The sequence below is a fragment of the Pinus tabuliformis genome, chromosome J (genome assembly GCF_031772625.1).
Source record: "Pinus tabuliformis cultivar Carrire ecotype Pingquan chromosome J, CPIR1, whole genome shotgun sequence".
Taxonomy (NCBI): domain Eukaryota; kingdom Viridiplantae; phylum Streptophyta; class Pinopsida; order Pinales; family Pinaceae; genus Pinus; species Pinus tabuliformis.
Genome location: NC_142295.1, coordinates 800,673,955 through 800,689,252, shown reverse-complemented (window position 1 = coordinate 800,689,252; position 15,298 = coordinate 800,673,955).

The following is a 15,298-nucleotide window of genomic DNA, read 5'->3' as shown; positions in this document are numbered from 1 at the left end:
ATTTCATATAATAAAACATATATTCAACATGCAGACCAAGGAACACATGAAATAACTCATTAACACAAGCTATTGAGAAAAATAAACCAGTTTGTATTAATAACGAAACAAAGAAACTCTTACAACCTGGCCTTGGTGTTGTGCAAGTTCCTCCCAGGGTCCATCAAGGGTTTTCCTCTACTTTGACAAAGCTCACCCACTTCCAAGTAGAATCAAGCAAAGACAATCTCTCCTCACAAGGTTCTAAATGGGAGTCCTAATTCCTGCAGCATTTACCCAAAGAAAATGTATAGCTTCAACCTCTCCTCCCTCTGGCTCAATGCCTTTATTTATAGTGCTGTAAAGAGGTTATTCAGGTCCACCATCAATGGGATAATCCCCCTCTTTGAGTGGGATAGCTCCCTTATTGATGGGATAAGTTCCTCCTTAATAGGGATACATGAACCAACTGGAGGCGCATCCATTTCATCAAACCGACCTCTAGAAAGTTCTAGAAGTAACCACAAGTAACTTTTTTAAGATGAAACTTGCGCATTTTGCCTTTTACAGAAGGATGCACCTATCCCTTAACATACAGAGCGTCCAAGGACGCAGACTTTGTGAACATTGTGAGCGTCCCCGCAGGTAAGGCTTGAGAGAACCTGCGTCCCCAGAGATAAACACATTTTTTACAAGACTTTCTCTCTTTTTTGAGTTTGAGATGGATAGCAGAGGCATAAGACTTGCCTAAGAGGGTAGCATGACTGTTGATTGAGCCATACTAACTGTAAGTAGTCATGGTGACATTTTTTAGTTTAACAGATTGCCCCCTAAAGTGCGAAGCCTGGAATAGATTAGGGTTTGTAATTCTAGGAAGGGTGAAGCGCTTTATCATTTCAAGGATTGTCTTGTGGATGACCTGGTTGGAACCTGCAATTTTCAACACAAAATACATGTATAAGATTATATCATCACTGAGGTAGGCATTCCCATACTCAGATTCAAAACTTTAACTAAAGGACTAACTACTCTGATACAGGAATGATCTTGCAGTACATCGTTTTTATAGACTTTTGTAGACACAGTATGGACGCAGCCATCTGTTTATGATTAGTCTACATAGATAATGAATACAAAACTCCTCGCAGCCTGGATGGTAGAAACTAGATCCAGGGTCTTCACTTCTACTTCCCGAATTGGTACGATTCTAGCCATGTGATTAAATGATTTGATGTCGAACATGTTAGAAACCACTTGATTACCAGTCGATGATGTAAACTGTTAACAAGCGTGAGAGAGACCACCAGTAATGTCAATGGTTCTCAAAGTACCAAGAACAACCCGTGAAATGTGAATAGATGTTTTGATGTCGAACACTTCACGGAATCCTTTGATCGAAAGTCAATGATGTAAACTGACGTCAAAGGCGAGAAACCTGCCATTGATGCATGAAGACTTCAAGGTACTGTCGATTCTTAAGTCATCTTTCTAGATAATGTGTCGATGTCGATAGAAAGCGACCCGTTGCAGGCAAGCCCGCAACACGAAATCATTGTTCAAGTTGAAGAAATGTTGCTGTAAGGACTGACTCAGGGATGGTCAAATGGATGACAAGTATTTTGCAGATGAAAGTTTTGCTTGCAGACCTCTTGAACACATAACGACACGACAGATGGCTTGGTGACGAATAACTCAAAGTTAATCCCCGGAACCTGGTTAAAGACTTTCAAAGTGGTTTGATCGACTGTGAGGTAAAAGATTTCCCAACCCAGGTGAATGAAAAAGTGTCGTGTTCAAGAGTGGTAATAAAGTTTCTTTTGAGACAAAAGGTAACAAACAGGTTCATTCTTCTCTCTTTTCCCCCACCATTTCTGGCAAGTACCTCTTTATTTTTAACAAGCTTGAGGAGGATAACATATGCTTGATTATAAGCTCATCCTTCGGACGAGTCCAACCTAGTTTAAATTCGAACCCTAGGAAGGAGTGGTTCGTTCCTGTTTGTAATTGAACAGGTCCTCTACTGTAAAAGTTTTAACGAGCCCAGTATAGGAGAAACTCGGCGTTTTTCAATTTTAGAGAGTGTGAAAAAACAAAAGGAGACTCCACGTTGAACTTTTTCGTATATTTGTGTCCCTCAAGCCCGAAAAAGTATAAAATAATACCTGGGGGAACCGCTTGATCTTGCGACCAAGGAGTACTTTCATAATAGTGTCGTTGACCTGAAAAGTAAAAAGCGATCAAGGACACGTCGTTTTATTTCCTTATCGAGTTTGAAACGACAAAAACCCGGCAATCTTTTCCTGATTTTACGGTCAGAAAAGAGCTAAAAGGGGACCGTCTTTTAATTCCGTTTTAACGAGTGTAAAAGAAACGCTCGGCGATCTTTTCATGTTTTAGGAGTCAGAAAAGGGCTTAAAAGATGACTCTAATATTTTTGTTTGTGAAAAATGACAATTTCCCTCGAAATCCCTTCGTCCTGCACAAAAGCAACACATTACTCATACCTGTTTAAAATAGGCAAAAATACATCGAAAAATATCTTTTCATGGTAAAAAATGAACTAATTCATCCAAAAAACCTATAAAAAGACCTTTTACCATGTCATTTTTACCGTTTGACTGTTGAGGTTGAAAAAGGAGCTTTTGACAAGAAACTTCCTGTGGTCGCTGCGGAAAATCCGACCGTCGGAATCGAACGCCGTCTTATCCAGGTATTTTACACATCCTACTCTGCATTTCTATCCATTTAGAATTAATTTTTAGGTCTTAGTTTCATTTTTTGGGGGGGTTTTGGTTTTGGAATGCACCTCTCGGCGGACGCGGGTGCCCTTCGGGTGACCCGCGTCCCCCGACTTTTTCCTATACAGGAAAACGGTCGGAAGACGCAGCCCACCTTGAGGGAATCCACGTCCGGGCGCTCTGTGCTGTAAAGTCGGGGTGCGTCTTCCGTGAAACGCGCATTTCAAAACCCCAATCCCCTCAAAAAACTATCTAAAAATCCCCAAATCAATTTCTAATGACTATTTCTGGTGTGCAGGGCATTAACCATGTTAGATTGGAGAGAAAGAGAGCATGTAGAGGATGATGAAGCTGCAATAAATCATCAACCTTCCCTGGATGCCCTAAGAGCATGCAGATTATACAAATATTGGACCATACCGGGCATGAGGGGCCAGGTAAGATTCTTGGAATGGCTGGTTGAGCGATGGAACGTTCAAGAACAATGCTTTTACATAGGAGGGCACCAGCTCGAGATAGAGCCCTCGGATGTATACTTTCTCACTGGCTTGCCGAACAGAGGCGAGCAACTCAGTCTTGCGGGGACTAGGCCGGGTGGCCAATCCCTTGATAGTCTCCGCGACGAGTGGTGCACACCTGGGGCTCACCATTCGAAAGGCATAGAGATAAAACACATCACTCTACGTGAACTCAAAGTCATAGCGTTCACGGTTACCAGAATTTGCGGCGCGGCCGCTTTACACATTGCTTCCGGATCCCAAATGCGGATGGCAATTGACTGTTACCAAGGCACCATTTTCAACTGGTGTGAAGCTGTGTCGGCTCATATGAAGAGCCAACTGACCAAGGCAAAGAACGGACGACTAAAGACTTTTGGATATGGGCCTCTAGTCGTGAGCTTTGCCTTGGAGAGAGTTCCAATGCTGATCCCTCAGCAACTCACTGTTGATATCTTGGGTCCTCGGGAGCCAAAGCTGATACGATGGGTTGCGGTGATGGCCCGGCATCCTGACGAGGGCGTGACAGTGGTTCGATTCTCAGATAGTTACTTTCACTGGTTAGAGGACCAGGTTTTTTCGATACAGGACTTTCCGTATGCCGGAGTAGACTTTCGACATGATCCGGACATGGTTCTTCCACAGGGAGAACAATGGGATGACAGAGGTACTTTTATTTTCACAAGTTTTCTAATTATGTATTTTTTTTATTTTTCATATATATCGTCTCAAAACTAACAGTAAAATTTTCAAAATGCAGATGTTGGTCCACAGCGTCCAGCCAACCTCCGGCCTTTTGATAGACTACATCCAGCTGCACCAGTACCGGTCCCACAGGACGCGGCTGCAGAAGTACTAGCTGAGTTGGAGCATGATCTAGAGCGTCTCCCGGCAGATATACCTGAGACTACTATGGACGACATTCCTACCAGGCTTCAGCGCTTCGTAGTCGCGGTCCCTGGACCGTTTAGGAGATTTTTGCGTAAGGTAGCCCGCGCAGTGGTGTCATACAGAGAGCACCACCAGTGATTGACTAGTCACTTTTGTAGTCACATGTGACATTTTGACTTTTTGTACTATCATTTTGCCGATCATAAGGTGTTTTCAACCTATGATCGAAGACGATGTATATATTTTTTGACACACTTCTATCTATATATATCACTATTACCGGCTTATCCTGTTTAACATATGTGATGAAATGTTTTTTAAATTTACTTGCATGATTATCGTAAATGTCTGTCCAACATTCGAGAAGCAATTGCATCTGCTAATGTATTCAAAGACCTTGGAATATGTTGATATTCAATGTAATCAAATTCACGTTCCAAGAGACGCACTCTCAAAAACAACCTTAATAACACAGGATTCCTAATGGCATAAACTCTATTAAGCTGTAATACAACAAGTTCAGAATCTAACCTCACTATCAAACGTCGAATTCCAAATGAAATAGATTCGGATAATAATTCAATCACTGCACTGTATTCTGCAATGTTGTTCGTTGTTTGACCGAGGCTTACCCCATGCATAGAAACTAACTCGTCAGAGGGCGAATAGATAACCCAAGCTGCGGAAGAGATATTCCGTGTACTACGACAAGCACCATCAGCAAATCCAATGTATGTTTGGAGAGGCGTCGACATCTGCAATATCAAGAGTAAAACCAAGATAAGCCAGAATAACGACGAAAAACCACACTCTCTAAGCTAAGCACACTGACTAAACTAACACACTCGCTAGCTAGAAAGAAAATCTAACCTATCTAAAAATTTCTCCATACCCATCATTTAAGCATAATACCTCTTTAGGTAAAGTCCATTTCTGGGTTTACCCAAAGAGTCCCCATCAAAGTCAACTAGCTCATAAGCCCCTTTTGCTAGCTTTCGCTTTACAATGTAGGGCCCATGCCACATGGGAACGAATTTTCCAGCACCTAGCTTATCGTTAGCTTGATCATATAATAGTACTAGGTCTCCTTCCGAAAAACTTCGAGGGGTTACATTTCTATCATACTGAGCTTTCATTCGTTTCGCGTGAGTCTCGATTGCCAATGTAGCGTCACGTCGAGTCTCATCTAATTTAGCCAAGTACAATAAACGTTTCTCCTCTTCGGAAGTAGCTGGAAGTAATTCGACAGCCATTTGAAGTGATGGGATTTCGCATTCAATGGGTAACACAGCTTCTAAGCCATAAACTAGCTGGAAAGGAGTGAACCCTGTTGAATTTTTCACTGAGGTTCGGTATGCCCATAGCGCTGAAAATAACATGTTGTGCCAATTCGACCGATGAACACCAATGGTTCGTCGGATCATGATAACTAGAACTTTGTTGATAGACTCAACCAAACCGTTGGCTTGCGGATAATAAGGAGTAGAGCTATCGTGGCGCAAACCAAGCTGGCTTGTAAGCTCAGTCATCATGACGTTTCGAAAATGGCTCCCATGGTCAGTAATGATTGCTTGTGGGACACCAAACCTAGTTATGATATGATTGAATACGAAAACTGCAGCTGTTTTGCCGCTTGCGTCGAATGTAGGCATCGCCTCGGCCCACTTAGTAAAATAATCAACCGCAAGGATGATATACGCATGCCCCCCGGCCGAGTGAGGGTTACAAGTAATAAAGTCGATACCCCATTTGGCGAATGGACCAACGGCAATTATAGGGTGGAGAGGAGCAGGTGGAGCGCGCATCTTGCGATCAAACACTTGACAGTTGTGGCACTTTCTGACTGCAATGATACAATCCTTAAACATAGACGGCCAGAAATAGCCAGCGCGCAACACCTTCTGAGCTGTGGCATACCCAGACATATGACCGCCACATGCTCCAGAGTGACAATCATTCAAAACCCTCTCAGCCTCTTCGTGAGTTAAACAACGTCGAAAAACTAAGTCTGCCCCCCGGCGATAAAGTGTATCTCCAATAATTTTGTATGGCTGGGATTGAAACCGAATTTTTCGACGTTCCGCTTTGGAAGCTTCAGGCCGAAAGGTTTGGGTTTGGAGATAGATGATTATATCCCCGTACCACGGATCTACAGTACTGATAAGAAACAAAGATTCGTCCGCAATGGACTCTTCTGCCACAGTCTCTGTGTCAGCACTCGGGAAATCACACATCAATTCCGCGAAAACTAAGGATTTCTTAGACTTGGACTTCTCGAACTCCAAGTCGAACTCTTGCAGGATAACGATCCATTTAGAGTACTTGCCCCCTAGCAATTGTTTTGTCAAAATGTAAATCATAGGGTTGCAATCCGAAATAACTGTAGTTTTACGGAGAAGAATGTAGTGACGAAAACGCTGGACAGCTTGAACGGCTGCCAGGGCCAATTTCTCCACATGCGAATATTTTAGCTCAGTGGGATTCAAGGTCCTACTAAGATAATATATCACATGCTCCGCTCCGAATTCATCTTCTTGAACTAACACCATTCCAATGGTGGAATGCGAAGCTGCGAGGTATAAGAAGTAGTCCTGGTTGTAGTTGGGAGGATGCAACAACGGTGCATGGGTCAACGCGTGTTTAAGTGCATCAAAAGATTGTTGGGCAATCTCGTCCCAAAAGAATTGTGCGTTCTGTTTCAACAACCGTGTAAAACCTTTAGTGACCTCGGCGTAGTTTGGGATGAATCGGCGTAAAAAGTTCGCTTTCCCTTGCAAACTTTGGAGTTGGCGCAAACTCGAAGGAGGAGGCAATTTGATGATAGCCTCGACTTTCGAGGGATCGACGCGAATGCCGGCTTTTGAAACAACAAATCCCAGCAATCGACCTGTTTCTATACAGAAAACACACTTGTGGGGATTCAACCGAATTCGATAATGCCTACACCTCATAAAGATTGCTCGTAGGTGGACAAGGTGATCAGCTCGATGTAAAGAATGAGCAGGCAAATCATCGAGATAGGGTTGCACAATGTGCTTGATGTCATGAAATGCATAAGACATCGCCCGTTGAAAAGTAGCGCCGGCATTCTTAAGCCCAAAAGGTAATTTGCAATAAGCAAATGTCCCCCATGGACAAATGAATGCCGTTTTTGGTTGGTCGGCAGGTAGAATATTGATTTGATTATAGCCCGAGAAACCATCCATGAAGGAAAACATTTCACTTCCGGCACAATCATCAATAATTTGATCGATATAAGGCGTAGGATAGTTGTCTTTTGGACAAGCTCGATTTATATCCCTATAGTCGATACAGATTCTTATTGTTCCTTGTTTCTTATTGACCGGAACAATATTCGATACCCAATCCGTTAACGGGATCGGATAAATGAAACCTGCTTTCAACAGCTTTTCGACTTCTGCTTTAATCGCAGCCGCTTTTCGAGGGTGAATTTGACGCAACCGTTGCCGGACGGGTTTAGCATCCGGGTAGGTCTTTATTTCATGAACAACAATGGCAGGATCAATTCCCGGCATTTCCTCGTAAGACCAGGCAAACACGTCGCGAAATTCTTGGAATAGGGCCTTGTAAGTTTGGATTTCTTCTTCAGTACATGCGGCACCTATATGAATGTTTTCCTCGATTCCGGGCTTCACTGAAATATCAATGGGAATAGTACGAGAAATATTCCCTAAATTCAACTCTGAATCAGAATGTTTCGTTGGATCCTGAGCGTCTTTGACATATTCAGCGGTAAAGATAGATGAAAAATCATTTTCAAATGCATCATCCTTAGTAAAAACGAAGATCTGTGATGGAGATCCTCCCATGGTAGATCGTCTACACTTAGGATTTCGCGAAGTTGTTCGTCAGATGACACGACTTCGGGAAACGTTATCCGTTCTAAGGGTGAGGTGAAAAGTGACTCTTCACTGACCACATTCATTTGGTCGACTTCGGTTGAATGAAAGTCGGTAAAAGACATGAGAGCTTCATAAGCAATCTCATACGGACTCAAAGGCATAACATTACCGAGTGAGTCTATCTCAGAGTCAGATGGGACGAACCAAGGATCATCATAAATAATATTTTCTGATGTAATCATATGAATTGTTGCAAACGAAGGATCTGCGCTGAGTGGAGGGAGAGGAAAAGTTCCCAGTAAACCGGAATCCTTAACTAAACCTACACCAACGTCCCTATAAGGGATTGTCGTCTTACCGACATGCTGGATACTCTCTGAAGAGGCTGGGTCGGATGAAAAGTATGTCAGCTGATCAATAGTCACGATCTTACCGTTGTGTGGAAACTTAATTACTCTGAAGACCGATGAAACGACCGCTGTCATAGCATATGACCAACTTCGACCCAAAAGAAGGTTGTAGTCTAGAGGGGCATCAACCACTTCCACATCCAGACTAACGGTTTTACCTTCAACCCCTATAGGCAATTCTTGTAGAATACCAAACGGACGGAACCCACGGCCATCAAAGGCCTTAAGGATGGTGGGGGATTGGTTCAACGAAGGAGAACCAAGCGATCTCCAACATTGAATCGACATAATACACGTAGAAGCTCCCTCATCAATCACAGTCCGATGAATAGGCCTGTTTTTGACTATCACTGGAATTTGGAAAGCCATTTGATGGGGGAGACGCGGTGTACTATTTTCTAGATCAAAGATCATTAGGTTCGGGTCCTGAACATCGACAGCTCCGATAGCCGACAAAAGCAATTTTCGTTGTGCTGGGCATGATTGCAGCACTTCGAGTGCCGACATTGCTGAAGGTGAAACAGCTAAGTCCTCAACAATGTTGTAATTCTGGGCTGCTCTCGCATGTGGATTGAAAGCAGACCTTCGAAGTACACCCTTGGCGGGCGGCTTAATCACTAAGTCTGGGTTAGGTTTTTCGATCTGTAGTGGATCGGAACCAGGAGCTGAGGTTGATGGGTTAGAGTGAGAAGATTCTGCTTCCTTACCATCAACAGGAGCCTTACTACCATAATCTTGCGATCGAGTCGCAATCCTCACATGAGACATCATCAAAATGGGTTCTTCACTGGCATTCGAAGAAGAACCTATCATCTTATTCTCCTGCTCTGGAAATGGATTCTTTAACACAGCAGGAGTGGGAGAACCTTTGACTATTTTCACAACCTCGGCCCGATGAGGGCAATCTCTCGTAAAATGATCCTCTTCACAAATAAGACAAGGATATCGAGGTTTGCGTTTTTCGTCATTGGTTTCCGACTTTTCAGTTTTCTCCTTTGGAGCCTTGTCTGCTTTAGCCTTCTTCTTTCCTTTCTTCTTTCCACCGTTTTTTGATTTGGCCGTAGATGACTCTACAGCGTGAATGTCGGCGGTGAGTTCAGGAGAAGACTCTCCTGTCGGAGAATCAGGCAAAGTGATAATTGGAGTAGTTGAAGCCTTGGAGGACTTCTTCTTGCTCTTCGTAGTCACGATACCAATCATACCATCAGCGGCATGAGATCCCGAAGGAGCAGCAGCGATTTGATTCGACTTTGGAAGATCCGGAATCTTCTCGTGTAACGTACCCGACTGAGTGTAAACTAAGTCAAGGTATTGCGCTTGAGCAATGACTTGCTCCTCAGTAACTACTCCGGCCTTAGCTACATCTTCAGTAATCTTCGGTAATAATGATTTGACAAACCATTCAGCTAAGATTTGGTCCGGGATAAAAACTTTCACTAATCTCCTTCGACGTCTCCACTCATGAATGTGATCAGAAATATACGTGGACGTCGATTGTTTTAGTGAAGTTAATAACTCCGTGCTGTTATCGTATCTGACCGGCAACTGAAAGTGAGTTAAGAACGAGGTAGCTAACTGGCTAAAGTTGTAAAAAGAGGCCCGTGGTAACTCAATGTACCACTTGGCCGCGAGACCAATGAGTGTACGTTGAAAAAGACGTAAGCGGATGGAATCATCTGAGATAGAATTCGAAGCACACCAGAGGTGGTAAGTCATCACATGATTGGACGGATCCTCTCCAGACTTACCTTCGAACTTGGGTATATCGCTGGGCAACTTATTTGGCATTGGCGGCCAGAACTGAAGATATTGAATTGGATCGTTCGTTAGGCGCGTCAAGTCGGGTAAATCCAAAGTTGCAATAAACGGTAACTGCCGGTTAGGATCTCTAAAACTCTGGGTCACAATACCAGCCCCAGGAGGAGGATATCCAGGATAACTAGGAACAGGAGTCGCATTTGGGATATTATATCCTCCTGGAAAACCAGGATTAACCGGACCGTACTGGGGTTGTTGAGGTTGTTGATAAGTGTACCCAGGATACGGTTGATACTGGTAAACCGGTTGTTGGACAGCTTGCCCATGTTGGTACTGTCCCTGGTACGGAGGTTGAACAAATTGAGGTGGAGTAGTGACAACCGTACTTATACCAGGCTGACCTACAGGCATCTGGACCGTGGTTTGAATCGTAGATCCAGACAACGGTAAAGATGTCTGAGGTGTGGTAACAGGGACAGTAGAAACTGGAGCCGTCGATACTCCAGAAGTAAGTATGGTAGATGTAGCGGTAGTTGCAGCAGCCGTTTGAGATGGAGTACTAGGTGCAATTGACGGCTGAGTAACTACCGAAGCTACAGAAGTTTGAACATTTGGCTGGACAGGTTGCGGTTGCTGGGTTGGACCAGAAACTACGGGTTGTCCAGCTTGAGGAACCATCTGTACACTTGGCTGCAACACCTGTTGACCCTGTGATGGATCCCACACTAACATTCCAGGGTACTGACCCGTAACAGGTTGAGGATACTGAGATCCATAACCAGATTGAGGGTAGGATTGATAATTGTAAGGTACAGTTCCCATACTTGGAACATATGACTGACCTTGAGGCGGTTGATAACCTTGACTTGAGTATTGACCTTGAGGTTGATAACCTTGAGGTAAATACTGATACTGGGGTTGACCTTGACCTTGAGGTTGGTACCCTTGAGGTTGATAACCTTGGGGTTGATACCCTTGAGGTTGCCATCCTTGGGGTTGCCATCCTTGAGGTTGATATTGATACTGAGGTTGACCTTGGGGTACATATTGAGGCTGAGGTTGACCTTGAGGCACGTATTGCACCATAGGTACATACTGACTTTGAGGTTGCCCCCCAGACACGATTTGCGTACCTTGAGGTTGCCCCCCAGGCGTTAACTGCGGTTGCCCCCCAGGCGGTAATTGGCCACCTTGAGGTTGGGAAACGGGAACTGAACCTGACATCATGTAAATGTCTCCTACCTCAATGGTATATTACCACTGTTTCCAGCAAATAACCCATGATCAACGGGTTGAGGAGATGCCCCCGCAAAGGTACCAGAAAGTGACTGATACCCAGTGGGAACAGAAGGACCGCCGTGTAAAAAAGATTCAGGACTTTGTGTAAACACGGACGACTGACCAGACATATTTACAGGAGTATGAATACCTCCAGGTGGAAAAGGAGTACGAGGTGTAGAAAAACCTACTGAGTTGTCTAAAAAATTGGTTAACGCAAGGTACCAAGAAGTACTTCTAGGAGGACTGTAAAAGATGGATTCACGCTCCCTTAGATCAATAGTAAGTTGACCTTCAAGGTGAGAGACACCTATATCCTCTTCTGGAGCAAGTTCTTCTATAGCAATCAAACCAGAAGGAAGATTTTCGGTGATAATTCTTTCTATTCTCGGTGAATCAGGGACACTAGAAGTTGGAGTAACAGGTTCAGATATTTCTGGTTCTTCGCCTGTATCACTAGCAGACGAAAAACTACCAACAAGCTCAGAAACTGAAACAGCTTCGGGATTATAACCTGTCTCTAAACTTTGGTAATCTGGATGGACTACCAAGGAAGATTCTCCTTCTTCAGGTGAACCTACTCTACTGTCACTAGGAGGAGTTACAAGGACCTTTAACCCTTCGTACTGACCCGGAATGTCTTCAGGAGATTCACCCCACGATTTACGGAGTTTTCTTAACAAATCTATTCCGGTAACAATCTCAGGAGACTTGCCCCGAAGTCGACGGGACTGTCTCGGTAATTCCGCCACAATTAAAGATTTTTAACTACAACACACGAAAACAAAGTAAAAATTTCAAATAAACCACCTAAAGTCTTCTAAAGAAGCAAACAAATTTGAAGCACACGCCTAAATAATCTAGAGCGTCAAACCAAACACAAACAGTAGTCTTCCGGACCAAAAGCGCTAGTTGGTGATTAGGCCCAACCTTGCAGGATTCAGTACAGAAATGGCGGGTGGAACAGTTACCCCGGCAACCTGCTTAATGAATAGACCGGCACAAGTTCCTCCACTTTAACCGTCTCGAAGTGAAGTGAACCCCCCGGAAAATCCAAGTGAGTATAACCGACGTCTGCTCCAGGTACAGTGGGACCTTCCCTCCACCGTCACCTCGGTAGAACCCTAAAGATTATGGTCACTAAAGTTACCAATCACAACAATTACACCTGGGGGAACAGTCTAAACTCCGACAGCACGCAAGGGCAGAGTAACAAGCTCAATCCCCTTACCGGCTCCTTGACAATAATCCAAGGTTTACCGATAAGTGACCCCTGGCTCCTCGACAATGGTTAATCCGAGGTTTACCGTTTGTAATACGTACTGTCTGGCGTCGTTCCCAACGAGGGGGGAATGATCCCCTCACTGGTTCGGACACGAGCTCGTGCTTCTCCTTTAAGAGGAGCTTTCCCAGAGTGCAACTGAAACAATTGGATTTAATCTACTCAAGATAAACTATCTGTTTGGTTTTGTATTCTTGGAGAGTTAAGTACTCACCTACTCCAAGACCCTAGCCTAAGCTATGTTGGTGTTTCAGAGCCCTAGAAAAATAAAAATTACTAGATTGATTTTAATTTAAGCGTTACTTTTAAGGTTGTTTCTTAAGTCAAAAGGTGATGGAAGTGAAACCAGTGGTGTGTTGACTCGACTCGAAACCACTACAAAATGCACCTAGGATGATTTACCCACTACTTTACTTTTTCGATGAATTGCTTAACTAAAAAGTTGAGAGAATGCGATCTTTATAAAAGCAACTTCTTAATTGAAGACAATCAAAGAAACAATTCGTTTGTCTTTTCCAAGCATAAAAACATGACCGCTTTTTACATGCACGAAAAAACTCTTTTTCTCTTTCAAAAACAAAAAGCTACTTGAAACAAGACTTTTAAAGAAGATGTTTTTGTATTTTTCTTTTAATAAAGCAAATAAATCTAAGGTAACAAAAATCAATCTTAACAACTATTAAAATCTACGAAAATTCACTCATAAGCAAACTAAAAGGTAAATTTACTCTAAGCAATCTTAACGAGGCCAAAACCAACAATGATTATTCTAAGGTGTTTTACTTGATCACAATCAAATCAAGGACTAGCTTATTGCAGAACCAAAAACTAGCCAAAACAAAACTCTAATCTTTTTGTTCTTTTGTAAAATGGAAATCAACACTTTATAAACAAGTAATTCGAAATTTGACCCAAAAGACAACTTAAATGGCAAGCTGCTCACACAAGGAGACTTTACGACAGGCCCGACTTCTAAGAAGGCTGACAAACCAGAGAGATCTAAGGCTGGACAACTTTCTACCGTCAAAGTCACTACAGGACCTATTCAAAAATCAAACCCTAGGCCTAAACTTCGTTGAAATCCACTAAAACACTCAAAGCTCACAAAACAAGTTCAGGTGAAAATTTTTGACAGGGTACTAAAGGATCTGGGCAGAAAACACTAAGAAAAATCAAAATCTAAAAGCAATTAAAGCAAAAAATGGAATTTTCCTAAATTTTACAGGAAGACGCAGGCAACCCGTTATAACAGGCGCGGGCCCGCTCTGTGCAAACGGCAACAGCGCGTCCAAAGACGCACTGTGCAGTACTCAGAGGGTGCGTCTTTCTGGAAAAGTTAAGAAAAACCAAATCTAACTAAATCTAAAGCTAAGCCACCCAAATACTAATTCTCACAGTCAAAAACCAGAAAATAAAAATGATTTTCTCAGAGCAAAGTTCACACAAAGGAAAAGACTTTCTCATTAATGGATTCCCCAGTGGAGTCGCCAATTTGTCGTGGCGGAAAAAGTCGTTTGTGCGGACACAACTGACCTCCCTGGAGTCTAAACTCTCTAGCGACAAACAAGACAAAATGGAGTGATCTTTCTCTAAATATACCTTTTAAAACATGAAAACTACAAGTGTTTAGGCTTACCTTATTCCAAAACGCTGTTGTTGTAGTCCGTCCTTGCCGATCCGGATGAGCTCCTCCTTCACATCAATTCCTGCAACCACAAACAATCAAACAATTACCAAGCACTTGCATTTCATATAATAAAACATATATTCAACATGCAGACCAAGGAACACATGAAATAACTCATTAACACAAGCTATTGAGAAAAATAAACCAGTTTGTATTAATAACGAAACAAAGAAACTCTTACAACCTGGCCTTGGTGTTGTGCAAGTTCCTCCCAGGGTCCATCAAGGGTTTTCCTCTACTTTGACAAAGCTCACCCACTTCCAAGTAGAATCAAGCAAAGACAATCTCTCCTCACAAGGTTCTAAATGGGAGTCCTAATTCCTGCAGCATTTACCCAAAGAAAATGTATAGCTTCAACCTCTCCTCCCTCTGGCTCAATGCCTTTATTTATAGTGCTGTAAAGAGGTTATTCAGGTCCACCATCAATGGGATAATCCCCCTCTTTGAGTGGGATAGCTCCCTTATTGATGGGATAAGTTCCTCCTTAATAGGGATACATGAACCAACTGGAGGCGCATCCATTTCATCAAACCGACCTCTAGAAAGTTCTAGAAGTAACCACAAGTAACTTTTTTAAGATGAAACTTGCGCATTTTTCCTTTTACAGAAGGACGCACCTGTCCCTTAACATACAGAGCGTCCAAGGACGCAGACTTTGTGAACATTGTGAGCGTCCCCGCAGGTAAGGCTTGAGAGAACCTGCGTCCCCAGAGATAAACACATTTTTTACAAGACTTTCTCTCTTTTTTGAGTTTGAGATGGATAGCAGAGGCATAAGACTTGCCTAAGAGGGTAGCATGACTGTTGATTGAGCCATACTAACTGTAAGTAGTCATGGTGACATTTTTTAGTGTAACAGGGACATATAACATCAATCTTTCAAGATAATTCTTTTTAGGTCCTTATGTTCTCTAT